The 22,164-nt window shown below is 43.8% G+C and overlaps 35 non-coding genes across 35 annotated transcripts; 8 read left to right on the top strand and 27 right to left on the bottom strand.

Annotated features, from left to right (window-relative positions):
• Positions 1–663: 663 nt before the first annotated feature.
• trnai-aau (transfer RNA isoleucine (anticodon AAU)) lies at positions 664–737 on the bottom strand. The gene has a single exon. It is a non-coding gene; the product is annotated as a tRNA-Ile (tRNA).
• Positions 738–1,479: 742 nt separating this feature from the next.
• Positions 1,480–1,552, top strand: trnaa-agc (transfer RNA alanine (anticodon AGC)). Its single transcript has one exon. It is a non-coding gene; the product is annotated as a tRNA-Ala (tRNA).
• Positions 1,553–1,742: 190 nt separating this feature from the next.
• trnai-aau (transfer RNA isoleucine (anticodon AAU)) lies at positions 1,743–1,817 on the bottom strand. Its single transcript has one exon. It is a non-coding gene; the product is annotated as a tRNA-Ile (tRNA).
• Positions 1,818–3,052: 1,235 nt separating this feature from the next.
• Positions 3,053–3,125, bottom strand: trnak-cuu (transfer RNA lysine (anticodon CUU)). Its single transcript has one exon. It is a non-coding gene; the product is annotated as a tRNA-Lys (tRNA).
• Positions 3,126–3,429: 304 nt separating this feature from the next.
• On the top strand, positions 3,430–3,502 carry trnaa-agc (transfer RNA alanine (anticodon AGC)). The gene has a single exon. It is a non-coding gene; the product is annotated as a tRNA-Ala (tRNA).
• A 195-nt stretch (positions 3,503–3,697) lies between these two features.
• trnai-aau (transfer RNA isoleucine (anticodon AAU)) lies at positions 3,698–3,772 on the bottom strand. The gene has a single exon. It is a non-coding gene; the product is annotated as a tRNA-Ile (tRNA).
• A 749-nt stretch (positions 3,773–4,521) lies between these two features.
• Positions 4,522–4,594, top strand: trnaa-agc (transfer RNA alanine (anticodon AGC)). The gene has a single exon. It is a non-coding gene; the product is annotated as a tRNA-Ala (tRNA).
• A 189-nt stretch (positions 4,595–4,783) lies between these two features.
• trnai-aau (transfer RNA isoleucine (anticodon AAU)) lies at positions 4,784–4,857 on the bottom strand. Its single transcript has one exon. It is a non-coding gene; the product is annotated as a tRNA-Ile (tRNA).
• Positions 4,858–5,229: 372 nt separating this feature from the next.
• trnak-cuu (transfer RNA lysine (anticodon CUU)) lies at positions 5,230–5,302 on the bottom strand. The gene has a single exon. It is a non-coding gene; the product is annotated as a tRNA-Lys (tRNA).
• Positions 5,303–5,868: 566 nt separating this feature from the next.
• Positions 5,869–5,942, bottom strand: trnai-aau (transfer RNA isoleucine (anticodon AAU)). Its single transcript has one exon. It is a non-coding gene; the product is annotated as a tRNA-Ile (tRNA).
• A 371-nt stretch (positions 5,943–6,313) lies between these two features.
• Positions 6,314–6,386, bottom strand: trnak-cuu (transfer RNA lysine (anticodon CUU)). Its single transcript has one exon. It is a non-coding gene; the product is annotated as a tRNA-Lys (tRNA).
• Positions 6,387–6,953: 567 nt separating this feature from the next.
• Positions 6,954–7,027, bottom strand: trnai-aau (transfer RNA isoleucine (anticodon AAU)). Its single transcript has one exon. It is a non-coding gene; the product is annotated as a tRNA-Ile (tRNA).
• Positions 7,028–7,399: 372 nt separating this feature from the next.
• trnak-cuu (transfer RNA lysine (anticodon CUU)) lies at positions 7,400–7,472 on the bottom strand. The gene has a single exon. It is a non-coding gene; the product is annotated as a tRNA-Lys (tRNA).
• Positions 7,473–8,042: 570 nt separating this feature from the next.
• Positions 8,043–8,117, bottom strand: trnai-aau (transfer RNA isoleucine (anticodon AAU)). Its single transcript has one exon. It is a non-coding gene; the product is annotated as a tRNA-Ile (tRNA).
• Positions 8,118–8,489: 372 nt separating this feature from the next.
• Positions 8,490–8,562, bottom strand: trnak-cuu (transfer RNA lysine (anticodon CUU)). The gene has a single exon. It is a non-coding gene; the product is annotated as a tRNA-Lys (tRNA).
• Positions 8,563–13,451: 4,889 nt separating this feature from the next.
• trnai-aau (transfer RNA isoleucine (anticodon AAU)) lies at positions 13,452–13,525 on the bottom strand. The gene has a single exon. It is a non-coding gene; the product is annotated as a tRNA-Ile (tRNA).
• A 372-nt stretch (positions 13,526–13,897) lies between these two features.
• Positions 13,898–13,970, bottom strand: trnak-cuu (transfer RNA lysine (anticodon CUU)). The gene has a single exon. It is a non-coding gene; the product is annotated as a tRNA-Lys (tRNA).
• Positions 13,971–14,273: 303 nt separating this feature from the next.
• Positions 14,274–14,346, top strand: trnaa-agc (transfer RNA alanine (anticodon AGC)). The gene has a single exon. It is a non-coding gene; the product is annotated as a tRNA-Ala (tRNA).
• Positions 14,347–14,540: 194 nt separating this feature from the next.
• On the bottom strand, positions 14,541–14,614 carry trnai-aau (transfer RNA isoleucine (anticodon AAU)). The gene has a single exon. It is a non-coding gene; the product is annotated as a tRNA-Ile (tRNA).
• A 1,014-nt stretch (positions 14,615–15,628) lies between these two features.
• Positions 15,629–15,702, bottom strand: trnai-aau (transfer RNA isoleucine (anticodon AAU)). The gene has a single exon. It is a non-coding gene; the product is annotated as a tRNA-Ile (tRNA).
• A 372-nt stretch (positions 15,703–16,074) lies between these two features.
• On the bottom strand, positions 16,075–16,147 carry trnak-cuu (transfer RNA lysine (anticodon CUU)). Its single transcript has one exon. It is a non-coding gene; the product is annotated as a tRNA-Lys (tRNA).
• A 303-nt stretch (positions 16,148–16,450) lies between these two features.
• trnaa-agc (transfer RNA alanine (anticodon AGC)) lies at positions 16,451–16,523 on the top strand. The gene has a single exon. It is a non-coding gene; the product is annotated as a tRNA-Ala (tRNA).
• A 194-nt stretch (positions 16,524–16,717) lies between these two features.
• trnai-aau (transfer RNA isoleucine (anticodon AAU)) lies at positions 16,718–16,791 on the bottom strand. Its single transcript has one exon. It is a non-coding gene; the product is annotated as a tRNA-Ile (tRNA).
• Positions 16,792–17,163: 372 nt separating this feature from the next.
• Positions 17,164–17,236, bottom strand: trnak-uuu (transfer RNA lysine (anticodon UUU)). Its single transcript has one exon. It is a non-coding gene; the product is annotated as a tRNA-Lys (tRNA).
• A 571-nt stretch (positions 17,237–17,807) lies between these two features.
• trnai-aau (transfer RNA isoleucine (anticodon AAU)) lies at positions 17,808–17,881 on the bottom strand. Its single transcript has one exon. It is a non-coding gene; the product is annotated as a tRNA-Ile (tRNA).
• A 373-nt stretch (positions 17,882–18,254) lies between these two features.
• On the bottom strand, positions 18,255–18,327 carry trnak-cuu (transfer RNA lysine (anticodon CUU)). Its single transcript has one exon. It is a non-coding gene; the product is annotated as a tRNA-Lys (tRNA).
• Positions 18,328–18,630: 303 nt separating this feature from the next.
• trnaa-agc (transfer RNA alanine (anticodon AGC)) lies at positions 18,631–18,703 on the top strand. Its single transcript has one exon. It is a non-coding gene; the product is annotated as a tRNA-Ala (tRNA).
• Positions 18,704–18,897: 194 nt separating this feature from the next.
• Positions 18,898–18,971, bottom strand: trnai-aau (transfer RNA isoleucine (anticodon AAU)). Its single transcript has one exon. It is a non-coding gene; the product is annotated as a tRNA-Ile (tRNA).
• A 371-nt stretch (positions 18,972–19,342) lies between these two features.
• Positions 19,343–19,415, bottom strand: trnak-cuu (transfer RNA lysine (anticodon CUU)). The gene has a single exon. It is a non-coding gene; the product is annotated as a tRNA-Lys (tRNA).
• A 303-nt stretch (positions 19,416–19,718) lies between these two features.
• Positions 19,719–19,791, top strand: trnaa-agc (transfer RNA alanine (anticodon AGC)). Its single transcript has one exon. It is a non-coding gene; the product is annotated as a tRNA-Ala (tRNA).
• A 194-nt stretch (positions 19,792–19,985) lies between these two features.
• On the bottom strand, positions 19,986–20,059 carry trnai-aau (transfer RNA isoleucine (anticodon AAU)). Its single transcript has one exon. It is a non-coding gene; the product is annotated as a tRNA-Ile (tRNA).
• A 372-nt stretch (positions 20,060–20,431) lies between these two features.
• trnak-cuu (transfer RNA lysine (anticodon CUU)) lies at positions 20,432–20,504 on the bottom strand. Its single transcript has one exon. It is a non-coding gene; the product is annotated as a tRNA-Lys (tRNA).
• Positions 20,505–20,808: 304 nt separating this feature from the next.
• On the top strand, positions 20,809–20,881 carry trnaa-agc (transfer RNA alanine (anticodon AGC)). Its single transcript has one exon. It is a non-coding gene; the product is annotated as a tRNA-Ala (tRNA).
• A 194-nt stretch (positions 20,882–21,075) lies between these two features.
• Positions 21,076–21,149, bottom strand: trnai-aau (transfer RNA isoleucine (anticodon AAU)). The gene has a single exon. It is a non-coding gene; the product is annotated as a tRNA-Ile (tRNA).
• Positions 21,150–21,520: 371 nt separating this feature from the next.
• On the bottom strand, positions 21,521–21,593 carry trnak-cuu (transfer RNA lysine (anticodon CUU)). Its single transcript has one exon. It is a non-coding gene; the product is annotated as a tRNA-Lys (tRNA).
• Between the last annotated feature and the right edge of the window lie 571 nt (positions 21,594–22,164).

Here is a 22,164-nt window from a genome sequence, read left to right as displayed (position 1 = left end):
AATTGGAACATTTTTTCCCAAAACAGACGCCCAACGTGGGGCTCGAACCCACGACCCTGAGATTAAGATCTCATGCTCTAACCGACTGAGCTAGCCAGGCACAGAACTTTCCCTTCAATACATGGATAATATCTGGTCTTATATCAAATTTTCCCATCACTATCACCACCATTGGCAATGAAACATGTTCAATCCCTTTGCCTTTTGATGTGAGCCCCAACTGTTCCGCCCTCATAAGGTGCCCTTACTCAAATTCCCTGTAAGGTTTTTTTCTTGATGTGCCGAATGTAAAAAAAAAGGCACCTTGGCTTTTTTTTCGACATGCCAAAATCCAATGCATGAGTCTGTTTGATCCCTGTTTATATCTTCCCAAAATTTCTTGCATGTTTCTTGTCACAGGGGAATTAGCTCAAATGGTAAGCGCTCTCTTAGCATGCGAGAGGTAGCGGGATCGATGCCCGCATTCTCCACGGTTTCCTTTTTCTTTGATTAGTTTTTCTTAGTGAAGCATTTGATTAATACATAGCACATTAGAGCTAGCATGTCCAAAGCATGTCATCTGCACGATGTAAAAATCCTGGACGCAAGCAAATCCGTCAATCAGGAATAGCAGTTGCCTTGTCTCTAATGCTCAAGTCCTGTCAAAACACATTAAATGAGCTGTGGCCAGTACGGGGGTCGAACCCGCGACCTTGGCGTTATTAGCACCACGCTCTAACCAGCTGAGCTAACCGGCCTTGTTAAGATTAAGGCTTTGACGCTTTTGGACGATTGATTAACAGCTTCTGTTCCAAGTCTTGGCACAAGAATGACAGCTTTGTTTAATCCCTGCATGTAGTTTTCCTCCCGAAACTTTTTTTCCCTCGTTATCATAAGGCAATTAGCTGAAATACTAGAGCGCTTGCTTACTGTGTCGAGAAATAACGGGGATCATTGCCTGCGTTCTCCATGTTTCATATTTTGATTATTTTTCTTTAATTTAAGCACCTTTATACAACGCACACAGCAGTGCTACATACACGAAAAAAGTACAATCTGTTGCTGGATGTACTCAAATGTTTTCCGAATGAAGGCATCCCTAATTGGAAATTTTTTCCCCAAAACAGACGCCCAACGTCGGGCTCGAACCCACGAACATTAGATTAAGAGTCTCATGCTCTACCACTGAGCTAGCCGGCACAGAACCTTCCCCTTCAATACAATGATAATATCTGTGTCTTGTATCTTTTACCAGTCACTATAACCACCATTGGCAATGAAACATGTTTCAATCCGCTTGCCTTTTGATGTAGCCCCACTGTTTACGCCCTCATAAGGTGCCCTTACTCAAATTCCCTGTAAGGTTTTTTTTCTTCTTGATGGTGCCGAATGTAAAAAAAAGGCACCTTGGCTTTTTTCGACATGCCAAAATCCAATGCATGAGTCCGTTTGATCCCTGTTTATAGTCTTCCCAAATTTCTTGCATGTTTTCTTGTCACAGGGGAATTAGCTCAAATGGTAGAGCGTTCGCTTAGCATGCGAGAGGTAGCGGGATCGATGCCCGCATTCTCCACGGTTCCTTTTTATCTTTGATTAGTTTTTCTTAGTGAAGCATTTGATTAATAGCACATCAGAGCTAGCATGTCCAAAGCCTGTCATGTGCACGATGTAAAAATCCTGGACGCAAGCAAATCCGTCAATCAGGAATAGCAGTTGCCTTGTCTCTAATGCGTAAGTCCTGTCAAAACACATTAAATGAGCTGTGGCCAGTACGGGGGTCGAACCCGCGACCTTGGCGTTATTAGCACCGTGCTCTAACCAGCTGAGCTAAACCGGCCTTGTTAAGATTTAGGCTTTGACGCTTTTGGACGATTGATTAACAGCTTCTGTGTCCAAGAGTCTTGGCACAAAATGCAAGACTTTGTTTAATATCCCTGCATGTAGTTTTCCCGAAACTGTTTTTCCCCTTCGTTATCATAAGGCAATTAGCTGAAATACTAGAGTGCTTGCTTACTGTGCGAGAAATAACGGGGATCAATGCCTGCGTTCTCCATGTTTCATATTTTGATTATTTTTCTTTAATTAAGCACCTTTATACAATGCAGCACAGCAGTGCTACATACACGAAAAAAGTACAATCTGTTGCTGGATGTACTCAAATGTTTTCCGAATGAAGGCATCCCTAATTGGAAAATGTTTTCCCAAAACCGACGCCCAACGGGGAGCTCGAACCCACGACCCTGAGATTAAGAGTCTCATGCTCTACCGACTGAGCTAGCCGGCACAGAACCTTCCCTTCAATACAATGGATAATATCTGTGTCTTATATCTAATTTTCCCGTCACTATAACCACCATTGGCAATGAAACATGTTCAATCCCTTTGCCTTTTGGATGTGAGCCCCAAATGTTTACGCCCTCATAAGGTGCCCTTACTCAAATTCCCTGTAAGGTTTTTTTCTTGATGTGCCGAATGTAAAAAAAAAGGCACCTTGGCTTTTTTCGACATGCCAAAATCCAATGCATGAGTCCGTTTGATGTCCAAAGCCTGTCATGTGCACAATGTAAAAATCCTAGACGTAAGCAAATCCGTCAATCAGGAATAGCAGTTGCCTTGTCTCTAATGCGTAAGTCCTGTCAAAACACATTAATTGAGTTGTGGCCAGTACGGGGGTCGAACCCGCGCCCTTGGCGGAATGAGTACCACATTCTAACCAGCTGAGCTAACCGGCCTTGTTAAATTTAAGGCTTTGACGGTTTTGGACGATTGATTAACAGCTTCTGTGTCCAAGAGTCTTGGCACAAAATGCAAGAGTTTGTTTAATCCCTGCATGTTATCATAAGGCAATTAGCTGAAATACTAGAGTGCTTGCTTACTGTGCGAGAAATAACGGGGATCAATGCCTGCGTTCTCCATGTTTCATATTTTGATTATTTATCTTTAATTAAGCACCTTTATACAACGCAGCACAGCAGTGCTACATACACGAAAAAAGTTCAATCTGTTGCTGGATGTACTCAAATGTTTTCCGAATGAAGGCATCCCTAATTGGAACATTTTTTCCCAAAACAGACGCCCAACGTGGGGCTCGAACCCACGACCCTGAGATTAAGAGTCTCATGCTCTACCGACTGAGCTAGCCAGGCACAGAACTTTCCCTTCAATACAATGGATAATATCTGTGTCTTATATCAAATTTTCCCATCACTATAACCACCATTGGCAATGAAACATGTTCAATCCCTTTGCCTTTTGGATGTGAGCCCCAACTGTTCACGCCCTCATAAGGTGCCCTTACTCAAATTCCCTGTAAGGTTTTTTTCTTGATGGTGCCGAATGTAAAAAAAAAGGCACCTTGGCTTTTTTTCGACATGCCAAAATCCAATGCATGAGTCCGTTTGATCCCTGTTTATAGTCTTCCCAAAATTTCTTGCATGTTTTCTTGTCACAGGGGAATTAGCTCAAATGGTAGAGCGCTCGCTTAGCATGCGAGAGGTAGCGGGATCGATGCCCGCATTCTCCACGGTTCCTTTTTATCTTTGATTAGTTTTTTCTTAGTGAAGCATTTGATTAATACGTAGCACATCAGAGCTAGCATGTCCAAAGCCTGTCATCTGCACGATGTAAAAATCCTGGACGCAAGCAAATCCGTCAATCAGGAATAGCAGTTGCCTTGTCTCTAATGCGTAAGTCCTGTCAAAACACATTAAATGAGTGTGGGCCAGTAACGGGGGTCGAACCCGCGACCTTGGCGTTATTAGCACCACGCTCTAACCAGCTGAGCTAACCGGCCTTGATAAGATTAAGGCTTTGACGCTTTTGGACGATTGATTAACAGCTTCTGTGTCCAAGAGTCTTGGCACAAAATGCAAGAGTTTGTTTAATCCCTGCATGTAGTTTTCCCGAAACTGTTTTTCTCCTTCGTTATCATAAGGCAATTAGCTGAAATACTAGAGTGCTTGCTTACTGTGTGAGAAATAACGGGGATCAATGCCTGCGTTCTCCATGTTTCATATTTTGATTATTTTTCTTTAATTTAGGCACCTTTATACAACGCAGCACAGCAGTGCTACATACACGAAAAAAGTACAATCTGTTGCTGGATGTACTCAAATGTTTTCCGAATGAAGGCATCCCTAATTGGAAAATTTTTTCCCAAAACAGACGCCCAACGTCGGGCTCAAACCCACGAACCTGAGATTAAGAGTCTCATGCTCTACCGACTGAGCTAGCCGGGCACAGAACCTTCCCTTCAATACAATGGATAATATCTGTGTCTTGTATCTAATTTACCCGTCACTATAACCACCATTGGCAATGAAACATGTTCAATCGCTTTGCCTTTTGGATGTGAGCCCCAACTGTTTACGCCCTCATAAGGTGCCCTTACTCAAATTCCCTGTAAGGTTTTTTTCTTGATGGTGCCGAATGTAAAAAAAAAGGCACCTTGGCTTTTTTTCGACATGCCAAAATCCAATGCATGAGTCCGTTTGATCCCTGTTTATAGTCTTCCCAAAATTTCTTGCATGTTTTCTTGTCACAGGGGAATTAGCTCAAATGGTAGAGCGCTCGCTTAGCATGCGAGAGGTAGCGGGATCGATGCCCGCATTCTCCACGGTTCCTTTTATCTTTGATTAGTTTTTCTTAGTGAAGCATTTGATTAATAGCACATCAGAGCTAGCATGTCCAAAGCCTGTCATGTGCACGATGTAAAAATCCTGGACGCAAGCAAATCCGTCAATCAGGAATAGCAGTTGCCTTGTCTCTAATGCGTAAGTCCTGTCAAAACACATTAAATGAGTTGTGGCCAGTACGGGGGTCGAACCCGCGACCTTGGCGTTATTAGCACCACGCTCTAACCAGCTGAGCTAACCGGCCTTGTTAAGTTTAAGGCTTTGACGGTTTTGGACGATTGATTAACAGCTTCTGTGTCCAAGAGTCTTGGCACAAAATGCAAGACTTTGTTTAATCCCTGCATGTAGTTTTCCCGAAACTGTTTTTCCCCTTCGTTATCATAAGGCAATTAGCTGAAATACTAGAGCGCTTGCTTACTGTGTGAGAAATAACGGGGATCAATGCCTGCGTTCTCCATGTTTCATATTTTGATTATTTTTCTTTAATTTAAGCACCTTTATACAACGCAGCACAGCAGTGCTACATACACGAAAAAAGTACAATCTGTTGCTGGATGTACTCAAATGTTTTCCGAATGAAGGCATCCCTAATTGGAAAATTTTTTCCCAAAACAGACGCCCAACGTCGGGCTCGAACCCACGAACATGAGATTAAGAGTCTCATGCTCTACCGACTGAGCTAGCCAGGCACAGAACCTTCCCTTCAATACAATGGATAATATCTGTGTCTTGTATCTAATTTACCCGTCACTATAACCACCATTGGCAATGAAACATGTTCAATCGCTTTGCCTTTTGGATGTGAGCCCCAACTGTTTACGCCCTCATAAGGTGCCCTTACTCAAATTCCCTGTAAGGTTTTTTTCTTGATGGTGCCGAATGTAAAAAAAAAGGCACCTTGGCTTTTTTCGACATGCCAAAATCCAATGCATGAGTCCGTTTGATCCCTGTTTATAGTCTTCCCAAAATTTCTTGCATGTTTTCTTGTCACAGGGGAATTAGCTCAAATGGTAGAGCGTTCGCTTAGCATGCGAGAGGTAGCGGGATCGATGCCTGCATTCTCCACGGTTCCTTTTTATCTTTGATTAGTTTTTCTTAGTGAAGCATTTGATTAATAGCACATCAGAGCTAGCATGTCCAAAGCCTGTCATGTGCACGATGTAAAAATCCTGGACGCAAGCAAATCCGTCAATCAGGAATAGCAGTTGCCTTGTCTCTAATGCGTAAGTCCTGTCAAAACACATTAAATGAGTTGTGGCCAGTACGGGGGTCGAACCCGCGACCTTGGCGTTATTAGCGCCACGTTCTAACCAGCTGAGCTAACCGGCCTTGTTAAATTTAAGGCTTTGACGGTTTTGGACAATTGATTAACAGCTTCTGTGTCCAAGAGTCTTGGCACAAAATGTAAGACTTTGTTTAATCCCTGCATGTAGTTTTCCCGAAACTGTTTTTCCCCTTCGTTATCATAAGGCAATTAGCTGAAATACTAGAGCGCTTGCTTACTGTGTGAGAAATAACGGGGATCAATGCCTGCGTTCTCCATGTTTCATATTTTGATTATTTTTCTTTAATTAAGCACCTTTATACAACGTAGCACAGCAGTGCTACATACACGAAAAAAGTACAATCTGTTGCTGGATGTACTCAAATGTTTTCCGAATGAAGGCATCCCTAATTGGAAATTTTTTTCCCAAAACAGACGCCCAACGTGGGGCTCGAACCCACGACCCTGAGATTAAGAGTCTCATGCTCTACCGACTGAGCTAGCCGGGCACAGAACCGTCCCTTCAATACAATGGATAATATCTGTGTCTTATATCTAATTTTCCCGTCACTATAACCACCATTGGCAATGAAACATGTTCAATCCCTTTGCCTTTTGGATGTGAGCCCCAACTGTTTACGCCCTCATAAGGTGCCCTTACTCAAATTCCCTGTAAGGTTTATTTCTTGATGGTGCCGAATGTTAAAAAAAAAGGCACCTTGGCTTTTTTCGACATGCCAAAATCCAATGCATGAGTCCGTTTGATCCCTGTTTATAGTCTTCGCAAAATTTCTTGCATGTTTTCTTGTCACAGGGGAATTAGCTCAAATGGTAGAGCATTCGGTTAGCATGCGAGAGGTAGCGGGATCGATGCCTGCATTCTCCACAGTTCCTTTTTATCTTTGATTAGTTTTTCTTAGTGAAGCATTTGATTAATAGCACATCAGAGCTAGCATGTCCAAAGCCTGTCATGTGCACGATGTAAAAATCCTGGACGCAAGCAAATCCGTCAATCAGGAATAGCAGTTGCCTTGTCTCTAATGCGTAACTCCTGTCAAAACACATTAAATGAGTTGTGGCCAGTACGGGGGTCGAACCCGCAACCTTGGCGTTATTAGCACCACGTTCTAACCAGCTGAGCTAACCGGCCTTGTTAAATTTAAGGCTTTGACGGTTTTGGACGATTGATTAACAGCTTCTGTGTCCAAGAGTCTTGGCACAAAATGTAAGACTTTGTTTAATCCCTGCATGTAGTTTTCCCTAAACTGTTTTTCCCCTTCGTTATCATAAGGCAATTAGCTGAAATACTAGAGCGCTTGCTTACTGTGTGAGAAATAACGGGGATCAATGCCTGCGTTCTCCATGTTTCATATTTTGATTATTTTTCTTTAATTTAAGCACCTTTATACAACGCAGCACAGCAGTGCTACATACACGAAAAAAGTACAATCTGTTGCTGGATGTACTCAAATGTTTTCCGAATGAAGGCATCCCTAATTGGAAATTTTTTTCCCAAAACAGACGCCCAATGTGGGGCTCTAACCCACGACCCTGAGATTAAGAGTCTCATGCTCTACCGACTGAGCTAGCCGGGCACAGAACCTTTCCTTTAATACAATGGATAATATCTGTGTCTTATATCTAATTTTCCCGTCACTATAACCACCATTGGCAATGAAACATGTTCAATCGCTTTGCCTTTTGGATGTGAGCCCCAACTGTTTACGCCCTCATAAGGTGCCCTTACTCAAATTCCCTGTAAGGTTTTTTTCTTGATGGTGCCGAATGTAAAAAAAAAGGCACCTTGGCTTTTTTCGACATGCCAAAATCCAATGCATGAGTCCGTTTGATCCCTGTTTATAGTCTTCCCAAAATTTCTTGCATGTTTTCTTGTCACAGGGGAATTAGCTCAAATGGTAGAGCCTTCGCTTAGCATGCGAGAGGTAGTGGGATCGATGCCCGCATTCTCCACGGTTCCTTTTTATCTTTGATTAGTTTTTCTTAGTGAAGCATTTGATTAATACATAGCACATCAGAGCTAGCATGTCCAAAGCCTGTCATCTGCACGATGTAAAAATCCTGGACGCAAGCAAATCCGTCAATCAGGAATAGCAGTTGCCTTGTCTCTAATGCGTAAGTCCTGTCAAAACACATTAAATGAGTTGTGGCCAGTGCGAGGGGTCGAACCCGCGACCTTGGCGTTATTAGCACCACGCTCTAACCAGCTGAGCTAACCGGCCTTGTTAAGACTAAGGCTTTGACGGTTTTGGACGATTGATTAACAGCTTCTGTGTCCAAGAGTCTTGGCACAAAATGCAAGACTTTGTTTAATCCCTGCATGTAGTTTTCCCGAAACTGTTTTTCCCCTTCGTTATCATAAGGCAATTAGCTGAAATACTAGAGCGCTTGCTTACTGTGCGAGAAATAACGAGGATCAATGCCTGCGTTCTCCATGTTTCATATTTTGATTATTTTTCTTTAATTTAAGCACCTTTATACAACGCAGCACAGCAGTGCTACATACACGAAAAAAGTACAATCTGTTGCTGGATGTACTCAAATGTTTTCCGAATGAAGGCATCCCTAATTGGAAATTTTTTTCCCAAAATAGACGCTCAACGTGGGGCTCGAACCCACGACCCTGAGATTAAGAGTCTCATGCTCTACCGACTGAGCTAGCCGGGCACAGAACACTCCGTTCAATACAATGGATAATATCTGTGTCTTATATCTAATTTTCCCGTCACTATAACCACCATTGGCAATGAAACATGTTCAATCCCTTTGCCTTTTGGATGTGAGCCCCAACTGTTTACGCCCTCATAAGGTGCCCTTACTCAAATTCCCTGTAAGGTTTTTTTCTTGATTAGATTAGATGATTAGATTCAACTTTATTGTCATTACACATGTACAAGTACAGGGCAACGAAATGTAGTTTAGGTCTAACCAGAAGTGCAATAAGCAGCAAGTGCAGGATACAGTTCAAATAAGTTAAGTTATATATATATACATAAAGTGATATGTGCTATACATAAAGTGATATGTGCAGTACAAAGTGATATGTGCAGTACAAAGTGATATGTGCAGTGCAGTGATTATCAGGAGTGTATGGGGGGGGCAGAGGAGTTCAGCAAGGAAACAGCTCTGGGAAAAAAGCTGTTCCTAAGTCTGCTGGTTCTTGTCCGTGGTAGCCTGAACCGTCTGCCTGAAGGCAGGAGAGAGAACAGTTCGTGGGCCGGGTGGGAGGAGTCCTTAAGAATACTGTGAGCTCGACGCAGACAGTGCTTCCTCTGGATTTCCTCAATGGATGGAAGTGGAGTCCCTGTGATGCGCTGGGCAGTTTTCACCACCCGCTGCATCGCCTTACGCTCAGCAACAGTGCAGCTTCCATACCACACTGTGAGACAGCTGGTAAGGATGCTCTCTATTGTAGAGCGGTAAAAGTTCAACAGGATGGTAGTGGGTAGCTGGTTCTTTTTTAATGTTCTCAAGAAGAAGAGGCGCTGGTGAGCCTTCTTGACCAGGCTGGAGGTGTTAATGCTACAGGACAGGTCCTCTGAGATGTGGGTCCCCAGGAACTTGAAGGATGTAACAGGCTGCACAGTCATCCCATTGATGTGGATGGGATCATGCGAGCCTCTTCTCTCCCTCCTGAAGTCCACAATGAGCTCCTTGGTCTTGGTGGTGTTTAAAAGAAGGTTATTTTCTGTGCACCAAGTGGCCAGATGCTGGACCTCCTCCCTGTAGGCAGTCTCATCGTTGTTGTCGATGAGACCTATCACCGTGGTGTCATCTGCAAACTTAATAACGGAGTTTGATCCATACATAGGTCGGCAGTCATGGGTGAAGAGGGAGTAGAGAAAGGGGCTCAGCACACAGCCCTGTGGTACACCAGTGTTGAGCGTGACAGTAGTGGAGCGGATGTGGCCTGACCTTACATGCTGTGGTCTGCTGGTCAGAAAGTCCATAATCCAGTTGCAAAGTGAGGTGTTGATGTCCAGGGCTCTAAATTTAGAGATTAGCTTAGAGGGGATGACAGTGTTAAATGCTGAGCTGAAATCAACAAACAGCATCCGTGCATATGTGTTTTGCTTGTCCAGGTGTGTGAGTACAGAGTGCAGCGCTATGGAGACTGCATCCTCTGTGCTCCTATTGCTACGGTACGCAAACTGGTGTGGGTCCAGAGTTGGTGGGAGGAAGTCCCTCAGATGTGCCAGGACTAACCGCTCGAAGCACTTCATGATTTTGGGTGTGAGTGCTACAGGGCGGTAGTCATTCAGGCATGTTGGGCTAGAATGTTTCGGCACTGGCACAATGGAGGTAGATTTGAGGCATGTTGGAACAGCTGCTTGGGCGAGAGACATGTTAAAAATGTCCGTGAATACGCCAGCGAGCTGCTCTGCACATGCTCTAAGTACGCGCCCCGGGATGCCGTCTGGTCCAGCAGCCCTGCGCGCGTTTATCCGACTCAGTGCAGTGCAAACATCTGAGGAGGTGAATGTGATGGGCGAGTGGTCGGTAGATGAGGGGATCTTGACAGCAGGTTGCTTGTTGTCTCTTTCAAAGCGAGCATAAAAGTCGTTGAGCTCATTCAGAAAGAGGACATTTGTGGTTGTGGGGGCTAAGTTGCTGGGTTTATAGTCTGTAATGGCCTGAATGCCCTGCCACAAGCGTCGAGGATCAGCATTGGAGAAGTATTCCTCTAGCTTTAGTTTGTAGCAGTGCTTGGCCTTTTTGATGCCTCTCTTCAGATTTGCCCTGGAAATGCTGTAGGCGTGTGCATCACCCGATCTGAAGGCATTGTTGCGTGCCTTCAGCAGGAGACGCACCTCCTTGTTCATCCAAGGCTTCTGATTTGGGTATGTGGTGATCTGTTTCTGAGTAGTAACCGTGTCTATGGTGGTGTTAATGTAGTTCAGAACAGAGGAGGTGTAGATGTCGATGTCCGTGTGAGAGCCACAGGTGGCCTGTGAAGCAAACATACTCCAGTCTGTGTGTTGGAACCTGTCCTGGAGTGTGATGTCAGCCCCCGCTGGCCACACTTTGATGGTCCTCACTGATGGCTTCACACGGTTGATGAGGGGGGAGTACTTGGGGGTGAGAAACAAAGAAAGGTGATCTGATTGTCCGAAGTGGGGGAGGGGGGTCACAGCATAGGCTTCAGCCATGTTTGTATAAACTTGATCCAGAGTTTTGTTTCCTCTGGTGTGACAGAGAATGTTTTTATGAAATTTAGGTAATACAGTCTTCAAATTGGAATGATTAAAATCGCCCGCCACAATGTATGCAGCCTCTGGGTGATCAGTCTGTTGTTTACTGATGGCCGCATGAAGTTCGTTCATAGCAAGCTTGGCATCAGCATCAGGAGGAATGTAAGCGGCAGTTATAATGGTGGATGTGAACTCCCGCGGCAGATAAAACGGTCTGCACTTAACCATGAGAAACTCTAGGTTACTTTACTTTACTTTACTTTACTTTATTTGGCAGACGCTTTTATCCAAAGCGACTTACAATGGGAAGACACCAGCAATTCTCGTTCGATTTCTATAGAATATCAAGTATACAAACTAAGAGCCCTGATAAGGCTTAGACTTGTCATTGAAGAGCATGCTCGGAGAGTGTTGGGTGCTAGACTAAGAAAAATTATAATGTATTTATACATTTTGTATTTGTTTGTTCAATGTGTATGCATGTGTATGTGTTAAATTTGTCTGTAATATTTTTGGAATAAGAGGGTTTTCACCTTCTTCTTAAAAGTGGTGATAGTCTCGGCTAGTCGTGTGGAGGAGGGCAGGTTGTTCCACCAGCCAGGGACAACAACGGAGAACAGACATGATTGGAATCGGAGACCCCGTGAAGAAGGAATTTTTAGTCTCCTTTCGTTTGCCGATCTGAGAGAGCGTGTAGGAGTGTATCTAGGTAGTAGTGTGTTGATGTAGGAGGGCGCAGTTCCATTTACAGCCCTGTAGGCAAGCATCAAGGATTTGAACTCAATGCGAGCAGCTACCGGGAGCCAGTGGAGGAAGGTAAGAAGAGGTGTAACATGGGTGTATTTTGGCTGATTGAAAATGAGACAGGCTGCCATATTTTGGATCATCTGGAGTGGTATTATGGTGACTGCAGAGGCTCCAGCCAGGAGAGAGTTACAGTAGTTGAGTTTGGAGATGACCATTGCCTGGACGAGGAGCTGCGTAGCCTGTTGTGAGAGAAAAGGCCGAATCTTGCGAATGTTGTAGAGAGTGAACCTGCAGGATCTGGAGATCGCAGCAACATGATGGTTCAAACTCAGTTTGTTATCTATCCAAACCCCAAGGCTTTTTGCAGATGCCGTGGGTGTTAACAATAGCGATCCAATTTGAATTGAAAGGTTTTGCTGAGGAGAATTGTTGCCCGGAAAGATCAGAATCTCGGTTTTGGATAGGTTGAGTTGGAGGTGTCGCTCAGACATCCATGCCGATATGTCTGAGAGGCAGGCCGAAATTTTTGTTGCTATAGTAGCATCTTCTGGTGGGAATGACAGATAGAGCTGGGTTAGCTGAGCAGTGTCTCCCAATGATAGTAGAGTTCGTGCACCAGGCTTTGTTAACATAGATGCACAATCCCCCACCTCTGGTCTTACCGGAGTCATCCGCCGTTCTGTCTGCCCGGAGAATGTGGTGCTCAGCTAGAGCAATAGCATTGTCCGGTATTCCGTTGTTTAGCCATGTTTCAGTGAAAATCATGACATTGCAGTTCCAGAGATTCTTGCTGTGGTTGATTCGGAGTCGAATCTCATCCATTTTGTTCACCAGTGACCGTACATTGGCGAGAAGAATGCTGGGCAAAGAGAGCCGGTGTGGTGTTAGCTTTAGCTTAGCTCTTAGCCGTCCGCGCTTCCCCCGCCTTTGTTTACGGTCTCGACCGCGTCTTCGAGCACTTCCGCCCGGTCGGGTAGGGTGCGCCGCCTCGGGTGTTCTGCCGATCTCAGGGATGAGTTCAAGATTGCTGATAAAACTGTTAAAATTACGAGAACCAATATCCAAAAGCTCTTGTCGGGAGTATGATGTTGAGGCACTACTGTTCTGCACGAACAGCCCCGACATGAGCAAGAAAATTACCGCAAAACTGCAGAAACTGGAGAGACGCTGAGCCTCGCGATGTGTACGCGCCGCCATCTTGGTCTTGGGATCTTGATGGTGGTCTTGATGGTGCCGAATGTAAAAAAAAAGGCACCTTGGCTTTTTTCGACATGCCAAAATCCAATGCATGAGTCTGTTTGATCCCTGTTTATAGTCTTCCCAAAATTTCTTGCATGTTTTCTTGTCACAGGGGAATTAGCTCAAATGGTAGAGCGCTCGCTTAGCATGCGAGAGGTAGTGGGATCGATGCCTGCATTCTCCACGGTTCCTTTTTATCTTTGATTAGTTTTTCTTAGTGAAGCATTTGATTAATACATAGCACATCAGAGCCAGCATGTCCAAAGCCTCTCATCTGCACGATGTAAAAATCCTGGACGCAAGCAAATCCGTCAATCAGGAATAGCAGTTGCCTTGTCTCTAATGCGTAAGTCCTGTCAAAACACATTAAATGAGTTGTGGCCAGTACGGGGGTCGAACCCGCGACCTTGGCGTTATTAGCACCACGCTCTAACCAGCTGAGCTAACCGGCCTTGATAAGATTAAGGCTTTGACGCTTTTGGACGATTGATTAACAGCTTCTGTGTCCAAGAGTCTTGGCACAAAATGCAAGAGTTTGTTTAATCCCTGCATGTAGTTTTCCCGAAACTGTTTTTCCCCTTCGTTGTCATAAGGCAATTAGCTGAAATACTAGAGCGCTTGCTTACTGTGCGAGAAATAACGGGGATCATTGCCTGCATTCTCCATGTTTCATATTTTGATTATTTTTCTTTAATTTAAGCACCTTTATACAATGCAGCACAGCAGTGCTACATACACGAAAAAAGTACAATCTGTTGCTGGATGTACTCAAATGTTTTCCGAATGAAGGCATCCCTAATTGGAAAATTTTTTCCCAAAACAGACGCCCAACGTGGGGCTCGAACCCACGACCCTGAGATTAAGAGTCTCATGCTCTACCGACTGAGCTAGCCGGGCACAGAACATTCCCTTCAATACAATGGATAATATCTTTGTCTTATATCTAATTTTCCCATCACTATAACCACCATCGGCAATGAAACATGTTCAATCCCTTTGCCTTTTGGATGTGAGCCCCAACTGTTTACGCCCTCATAAGGTGCCCTTACTCAAATTCCCTGTAAGGTTTTTTTCTTGATGGTGCCGAATGTAATAAAAAAGGCACCTTGGCTTTTTTCGACATGCCAAAATCCAATGCATGAGTCCATTTGATCCCTGTTTATAGTCTTCCCAAAATTTCTTGCATGGTTTCTTGTCACAGGGGAATTAGCTCAAATGGTAGAGCGCTCGCTTAGCATGCGAGAGGTAGCGGGATCGATGCCCGCATTCTCCACGGTTCCTTTTTATCTTTGATTAGTTTTTCTTAGTGAAGCATTTGATTAATACGTAGCACATAAGAGCTAGCATGTCCAAAGCCTGTCATCTGCACGATGTAAAAATCCTGGACGCAAGCAAATCCGTCAATCAGGAATAGCAGTTGCCTTGTCTCTAATGCGTAAGTCCTGTCAAAACACATTAAATGAGTTGTGGCCAGTACGGGGGTCGAACCCGCGACCTTGGCGTTATTAGCACCACGCTCTAACCAGCTGAGCTAACCGGCCTTGTTAAGACTAAGGCTTTGACGCTTTTGGACGACTGATTAACAGCTTCTGTGTCCAAGAGTCTTGGCACAAAATGCAAGACTTTGTTTAATCCCTGCATGTAGTTTTCCCGAAACTGTTTTTCCCCTTCGTTATCATAAGGCAATTAGCTGAAATACTAGAGCGCTTGCTTACTGTGCGAGAAATAACGGGGATCAATGCCTGCGTTCTCCATGTTTCATATTTTGATTATTTAACTTTAATTTAAGCACCTTTATACAACGCAGCACAGCAGTGCTACATACACGAAAAAAGTACAATCTGTTGCTGGATGTACTCAAATGTTTTCCGAATGAAGGCATCCCTAATTGGAAAATTTTTTCCCAAAACAGACGTCCAACGTCGGGCTCGAACCCACGAACCTGAGATTAAGAGTCTCATGCTCTACCGACTGAGCTAGCCAGGCACAGAACCTTCCCTTCAATACAATGGATAATATCTGTGTCTTGTATCTAATTTACCCGTCACTGTAACCACCATTGGCAATGAAACATGTTCAATCGCTTTGCCTTTTGGATGTGAGCCCCAACTGTTTACGCCCTCATAAGGTGCCCTTACTCAAATTCCCTGTAAGGTTTATTTCTTGATGGTGCCGAATAAAAAAAAAAGGCACCTTGGCTTTTTTCGACATGCCAAAATCCAATGCATGAGTCTGTTTGATCCCTGTTTATAGTCTTCCCAAAATTTTTTGCATGTTTTCTTGTCACAGGGGAATTAGCTCAAATGGTAGAGCGCTCACTTAGCATGCGAGAGGTAGTGGGATCGATGCCTGCATTCTCCACGGTTCCTTTTTATCTTTGATTAGTTTTTCTTAGTGAAGCATTTGATTAATACATAGCACATCAGAGCCAGCATGTCCAAAGCCTCTCATCTGCACGATGTAAAAATCCTGGACGCAAGCAAATCCGTCAATCAGGAATAGCAGTTGCCTTGTCTCTAATGCGTAAGTCCTGTCAAAACACATTAAATGAGTAGTGGCCAGTACGGGGGTCGAACCCGCGACCTTGGCGTTATTAGCACCACGCTCTAACCAGCTGAGCTAACCGGCCATGTTAAGATTAAGGCTTTGACGGTTTTGGACGATTGATTAACAGCTTCTGTGTCCAAGAGTCTTGGCACAAAATGCAAGACTTTGTTTAATCCCTGCATTTAGTTTTCCCGAAACAGTTTTTCCCCTTCGTTATCATAAGGCAATTAGCTGAAATACTAGAGCGCTTGCTTACTGTGCGAGAAATAACGAGGATCAATGCCTGCGTTCTCCATGTTTCATATTTTGATTATTTTTCTTTAATTTAAGCACCTTTATACAACGCAGCACAGCAGTGCTACATACACGAAAAAAGTACAATCTGTTGCTGGATGTACTCAAATGTTTTCCGAATGAAGGCATCCCTAATTGGAAATTTTTTTCCCAAAACAGACGCCCAACGTGGGGCTCAAACCCACGACCCTGAGATTAAGAGTCTAATGCTCTACCGACTGAGCTAGCCGGGCACAGAACATTCCATTCAATACAATGGATAATATCTGTGTCTTATATCTAATTTTCCCGTCACTATAACCACCATTGGCAATGAAACATGTTCAATCCCTTTGCCTTTTGGATGTGAGCCCCAACTGTTTACGCCCTCATAAGGTGCCCTTACTCAAATTCCCTGTAAGGTTTTTTTCTTGATGGTGCCGAATGTAAAAAAAAAGGCACCTTGGCTTTTTTCGACATGCCAAAATCCAATGCATGAGTCTGTTTGATCCCTGTTTATAGTCTTCCCAAAATTTCTTGCATGTTTTCTTGTCACAGGGGAATTAGCTCAAATGGTAGAGCGCTCGCTTAGCATGCGAGAGGTAGCGGGATCGATGCCCGCATTCTCCACGGTTCCTTTTTATCTTTGATTAGTTTTTCTTAGTGAAGCATTTGATTAATACATAGCACATCAGAGCTAGCATGTCCAAAGCCTGTCATCTGCACGATGTAAAAATCCTGGACGCAAGCAAATCCGTCAATCAGGAATAGCAGTTGCCTTGTCTCTAATGCGTAAGTCCTGTCAAAACACATTAAATGAGTTGTGGCCAGTACGGGGGTCGAACCCGCGACCTTGGCGTTATTAGCACCACGCTCTAACCAGCTGAGCTAACCGGCCTTGTTAAGATTAAGGCTTTGACGCTTTTGGACGATTGATTAACAGCTTCTGTGTCCAAGAGTCTTGGCACAAAATGCAAGACTTTGTTTAATCCCTGCATGTAGTTTTCCCGAAACTGTTTTTCCCCTTCGTTATCATAAGGCAATTAGCTGAAATACTAGAGCGCTTGCTTACTGTGCGAGAAATAACGGGGATCAATGCCTGCGTTCTCCATGTTTCATATTTTGATTATTTTTCTTTAATTTAAGCACCTTTATACAACGCAGCACAGCAGTGCTACATACACGAAAAAAGTACAATCTGTTGCTGGATGTACTCAAATGTTTTCCGAATGAAGGCATCCCTAATTGGAAAATTTTTTCCCAAAACAGACACCCAACGTGGGGCTCGAACCCACGACCCTGCGATTAAAAGTCTCATGCTCTATCGACTGAGCTAGCCGGGCACAGAACCTTCCCTTCAATACAATGGATAATATCTGTGTCTTATATCTAATTTACCTGTCACTATAACCACCATTGGCAATGAAACATGTTCAATCGCTTTGCCTTTTGGATGTGAGCCCCAACTGTTTACGCCCTCATAAGGTGCCCTTACTCAAATTCCCTGTAAGGTTTTTATTCTTGATGGTGCCGAATGTAAAAAAAAAGGCACCTTGGCTTTTTTCGACATGCCAAAATCCAATGCATGAGTCCGTTTGATCCCTGTTTATAGTCTTCCCAAAATTTCTTGCATGTTTTCTTGTCACAGGGGAATTAGCTCAAATGGTAGAGTGTTAGCTTAGCATGCGAGAGGTAGCGGGATCGATGCCCGCATTCTCCACGGTTCCTTTTTATCTTTGATTAGTTTTTCTTAGTGAAGCATTTGATTAATACATAGCACATCAGAGCTAGCATGTCCAAAGCCTGTCATGTGCACGATGTAAAAATCCTGGACGCAAGCAAATCCGTCAATCAGGAATAGCAGTTGCCTTGTCTCTAATGCGTAAGTCCTGTCAAAACACATTAAATGAGTTGTGGCCAGTACGGGGGTCGAACCCGCGACCTTGGCGTTATTAGCACCACGCTCTAACCAGCTGAGCTAACCGGCCTTGTTAAGATTATAGGCTTTGACGCTTTTGGACGATTGATTAACAGCTTCTGTGTCCAAGAGTCTTGGCACAAAATGCAAGACTTTGTTTAATCCCTGCATGTAGTTTTCCCGAAACTGTTTTTCCCCTTCGTTATCATAAGGCAATTAGCTGAAATACTAGAGCGCTTGCTTACTGTGCGAGAAATAACGGGGATCATTGCCTGCGTTCTCCATGTTTCATATTTTGATTATTTTTCTTTAATTTAAGCACCTTTATACAACGCAGCACAGCAGTGCTACATACACGAAAAAAGTACAATCTGTTGCTGGATGTACTCAAATGTTTTCCGAATGAAGGCATCCCTAATTGGAAAATTTTTTCCCAAAACAGACGCCCAACGTGGGGCTCGAACCCACGACCCTGAGATTAAGAGTCTCATGCTCTACCGACTGAGCTAGCCGGGCACAGAACTGTCCCTTCAATACAATGGATAATATCTGTGTCTTATATCTAATTTTCCCATCACTATAACCACCATTGGCAATGAAACATGTTCAATCCCTTTGCCTTTTGGATGTGAGCCCCAACTGTTTACGCCCTCATAAGGTGCCCTTACTCAAATTCCCTGTAAGGTTTTTTTCTTGATGGTGCCGAATGTAAAAAAAAAGGCACCTTGGCTTTTTTCGACATGCCAAAATCCAATGCATGAGTCCGTTTGATCCCTGTTTATAGTCTTCCCAAAATTTCTTGCATGTTTTCTTGTCACAGGGGAATTAGCTCAAATGGTAGAGCGCTCGCTTAGCATGCGAGAGGTAGCGGGATCGATGCCCGCATTCTCCACGGTTCCTTTTTATCTTTGATTAGTTTTTCTTAGTGAAGCATTTGATTAATACATAGCACATCAGAGCTAGCATGTCCAAAGCCTGTCATCTGCACGATGTAAAAATCCTGGACGCAAGCAAATCCGTCAATCAGGAATAGCAGTTGCCTTGTCTCTAATGCGTAAGTCCTGTCAAAACACATTAAATGAGTTGTGGCCAGTACGGGGGTCGAACCCGCGACCTTGGCGTTATTAGCACCACGCTCTAACCAGCTGAGCTAACCGGCCTTGTTAAGATTAAGGCTTTGACGCTTTTGGACGATTGATTAACAGCTTCTGTGTCCAAGAGTCTTGGCACAAAATGCAAGACTTTGTTTAATCCCTGCATGTAGTTTTCCCGAAACTGTTTTTCCCCTTCGTTATCATAAGGCAATTAGCTGAAATACTAGAGCGCTTGCTTACTGTGCGAGAAATAACGGGGATCAATGCCTGCGTTCTCCATGTTTCATATTTTGATTATTTTTCTTTAATTTAAGCACCTTTATACAACGCAGCACAGCAGTGCTACATACACGAAAAAAGTACAATCTGTTGCTGGATGTACTCAAATGTTTTCCGAATGAAGGCATCCCTAATTGGAAATTTTTTCCCAAAACAGACGCCCAACGTGGGGCTCGAACCCACGACCCTGAGATTAAGAGTCTCATGCTCTACCGACTGAGCTAGCCGGGCACAGAACCTTCCCTTCAATACAATGGATAATATCTGTGTCTTATATCTAATTTTCCCGTCACTATAACCACCATTGGCAATGAAACATGTTCAATCCCTTTGCCTTTTGGATGTGAGCCCCAACTGTTTACGCCCTCATAAGGTGCCCTTACTCAAATTCCCTGTAAGGTTTTTTTCTTGATGGTGCCGAATGTAAAAAAAAAGGCACCTTGGCTTTTTTCGACATGCCAAAATCCAATGCATGAGTCCGTTTGATCCCTGTTTATAGTCTTCCCAAAATTTCTTGCATGTTTTCTTGTCACAGGGGAATTAGCTCAAATGGTAGAGCGCTCGCTTAGCATGCGAGAGGTAGCGGGATCGATGCCCGCATTCTCCACGGTTCCTTTTTATCTTTGATTAGTTTTTCTTAGTGAAGCATTTGATTAATACATAGCACATCAGAGCTAGCATGTCCAAAGCCTGTCATCTGCACGATGTAAAAATCCTGGACGCAAGCAAATCCGTCAATCAGGAATAGCAGTTGCCTTGTCTCTAATGCGTAAGTCCTGTCAAAACACATTAAATGAGTTGTGGCCAGTACGGGGGTCGAACCCGCGACCTTGGCGTTATTAGCACCACGCTCTAACCAGCTGAGCTAACCGGCCTTGTTAAGATTAAGGCTTTGACGCTTTTGGACGATTGATTAACAGCTTCTGTGTCCAAGAGTCTTGGCACAAAATGCAAGACTTTGTTTAATCCCTGCATGTAGTTTTCCCGAAACTGTTTTTCCCCTTCGTTATCATAAGGCAATTAGCTGAAATACTAGAGCGCTTGCTTACTGTGCGAGAAATAACGGGGATCAATGCCTGCGTTCTCCATGTTTCATATTTTGATTATTTTTCTTTAATTTAAGCACCTTTATACAACGCAGCACAGCAGTGCTACATACACGAAAAAAGTACAATCTGTTGCTGGATGTACTCAAATGTTTTCCGAATGAAGGCATCCCTAATTGGAAAATTTTTTCCCAAAACAGACGCCCAACGTGGGGCTCGAACCCACGACCCTGAGATTAAGAGTCTCATGCTCTACCGACTGAGCTAGCCGGGCACAGAACCTTCCCTTCAATACAATGGATAATATCTGTGTCTTATATCTAATTTTCCCGTCACTATAACCACCATTGGCAATGAAACATGTTCAATCCCTTTGCCTTTTGGATGTGAGCCCCAACTGTTTACGCCCTCATAAGGTGCCCTTACTCAAATTCCCTGTAAGGTTTTTTTCTTGATGGTGCCGAATGTAAAAAAAAAGGCACCTTGGCTTTTTTCGACATGCCAAAATCCAATGCATGAGTCCTGTTTGATCCCTGTTTATAGTCTTCCCAAAATTTCTTGCATGTTTTCTTGTCACAGGGGAATTAGCTCAAATGGTAGAGCGCTCGCTTAGCATGCGAGAGGTAGCGGGATCGATGCCCGCATTCTCCACGGTTCCTTTTTATCTTTGATTAGTTTTTCTTAGTGAAGCATTTGATTAATACATAGCACATCAGAGCTAGCATGTCCAAAGCCTGTCATCTGCACGATGTAAAAATCCTGGACGCAAGCAAATCCGTCAATCAGGAATAGCAGTTGCCTTGTCTCTAATGCGTAAGTCCTGTCAAAACACATTAAATGAGTTGTGGCCAGTACGGGGGTCGAACCCGCGACCTTGGCGTTATTAGCACCACGCTCTAACCAGCTGAGCTAACCGGCCTTGTTAAGATTAAGGCTTTGACGCTTTTGGACGATTGATTAACAGCTTCTGTGTCCAAGAGTCTTGGCACAAAATGCAAGACTTTGTTTAATCCCTGCATGTAGTTTTCCCGAAACTGTTTTTCCCCTTCGTTATCATAAGGCAATTAGCTGAAATACTAGAGCGCTTGCTTACTGTGCGAGAAATAACGGGGATCAATGCCTGCGTTCTCCATGTTTCATATTTTGATTATTTTTCTTTAATTAAGCACCTTTATACAACGCAGCACAGCAGTGCTACATACACGAAAAAAGTACAATCTGTTGCTGGATGTACTCAAATGTTTTCCGAATGAAGGCATCCCTAATTGGAAAATTTTTTCCCAAAACCGACGCCCAACGTGGGGCTCGAACCCACGACCCTGAGATTAAGAGTCTCATGCTCTACCGACTGAGCTAGCCGGGCACAGAACCTTCCCTTCAATACAATGGATAATATCGGTGTCTTATATCTAATTTTCCCGTCACTATAACCACCATTGGCAATGAAACATGTTCAATCCCTTTGCCTTTTGGATGTGAGCCCCAACTGTTTACGCCCTCATAAGGTGCCCTTACTCAAATTCCCTGTAAGGTTTTTTTCTTGATTAGATTAGATGATTAGATTCAACTTTATTGTCATTACACATGTACAAGTACAGGGCAACGAAATGTAGTTTAGGTCTAACCAGAAGTGCAATAAGCAGCAAGTGCAGGATACAGTTCAAATAAGTTAAGTTATATATATACATAAAGTGATATGTGCTATACATAAAGTGATATGTGCAGTACAAAGTGATATGTGCAGTACAAAGTGATATGTGCAGTGCAGTGATTATCAGGAGTGTATGGGGGGGGCAGAGGAGTTCAGCAAGGAAACAGCTCTGGGAAAAAAGCTGTTCCTAAGTCTGCTGGTTCTTGTCCGTGGTAGCCTGAACCGTCTGCCTGAAGGCAGGAGAGAGAACAGTTCGTGGGCCGGGTGGGAGGAGTCCTTAAGA

Source organism: Denticeps clupeoides, unplaced genomic scaffold, assembly GCF_900700375.1.
Source record: "Denticeps clupeoides unplaced genomic scaffold, fDenClu1.1, whole genome shotgun sequence".
NCBI classification, from domain to species: Eukaryota; Metazoa; Chordata; class Actinopteri; order Clupeiformes; family Denticipitidae; genus Denticeps; species Denticeps clupeoides.
Note: the sequence above shows the minus strand (reverse complement) of the source record. Positions and strands in the feature narration are given on the sequence as shown.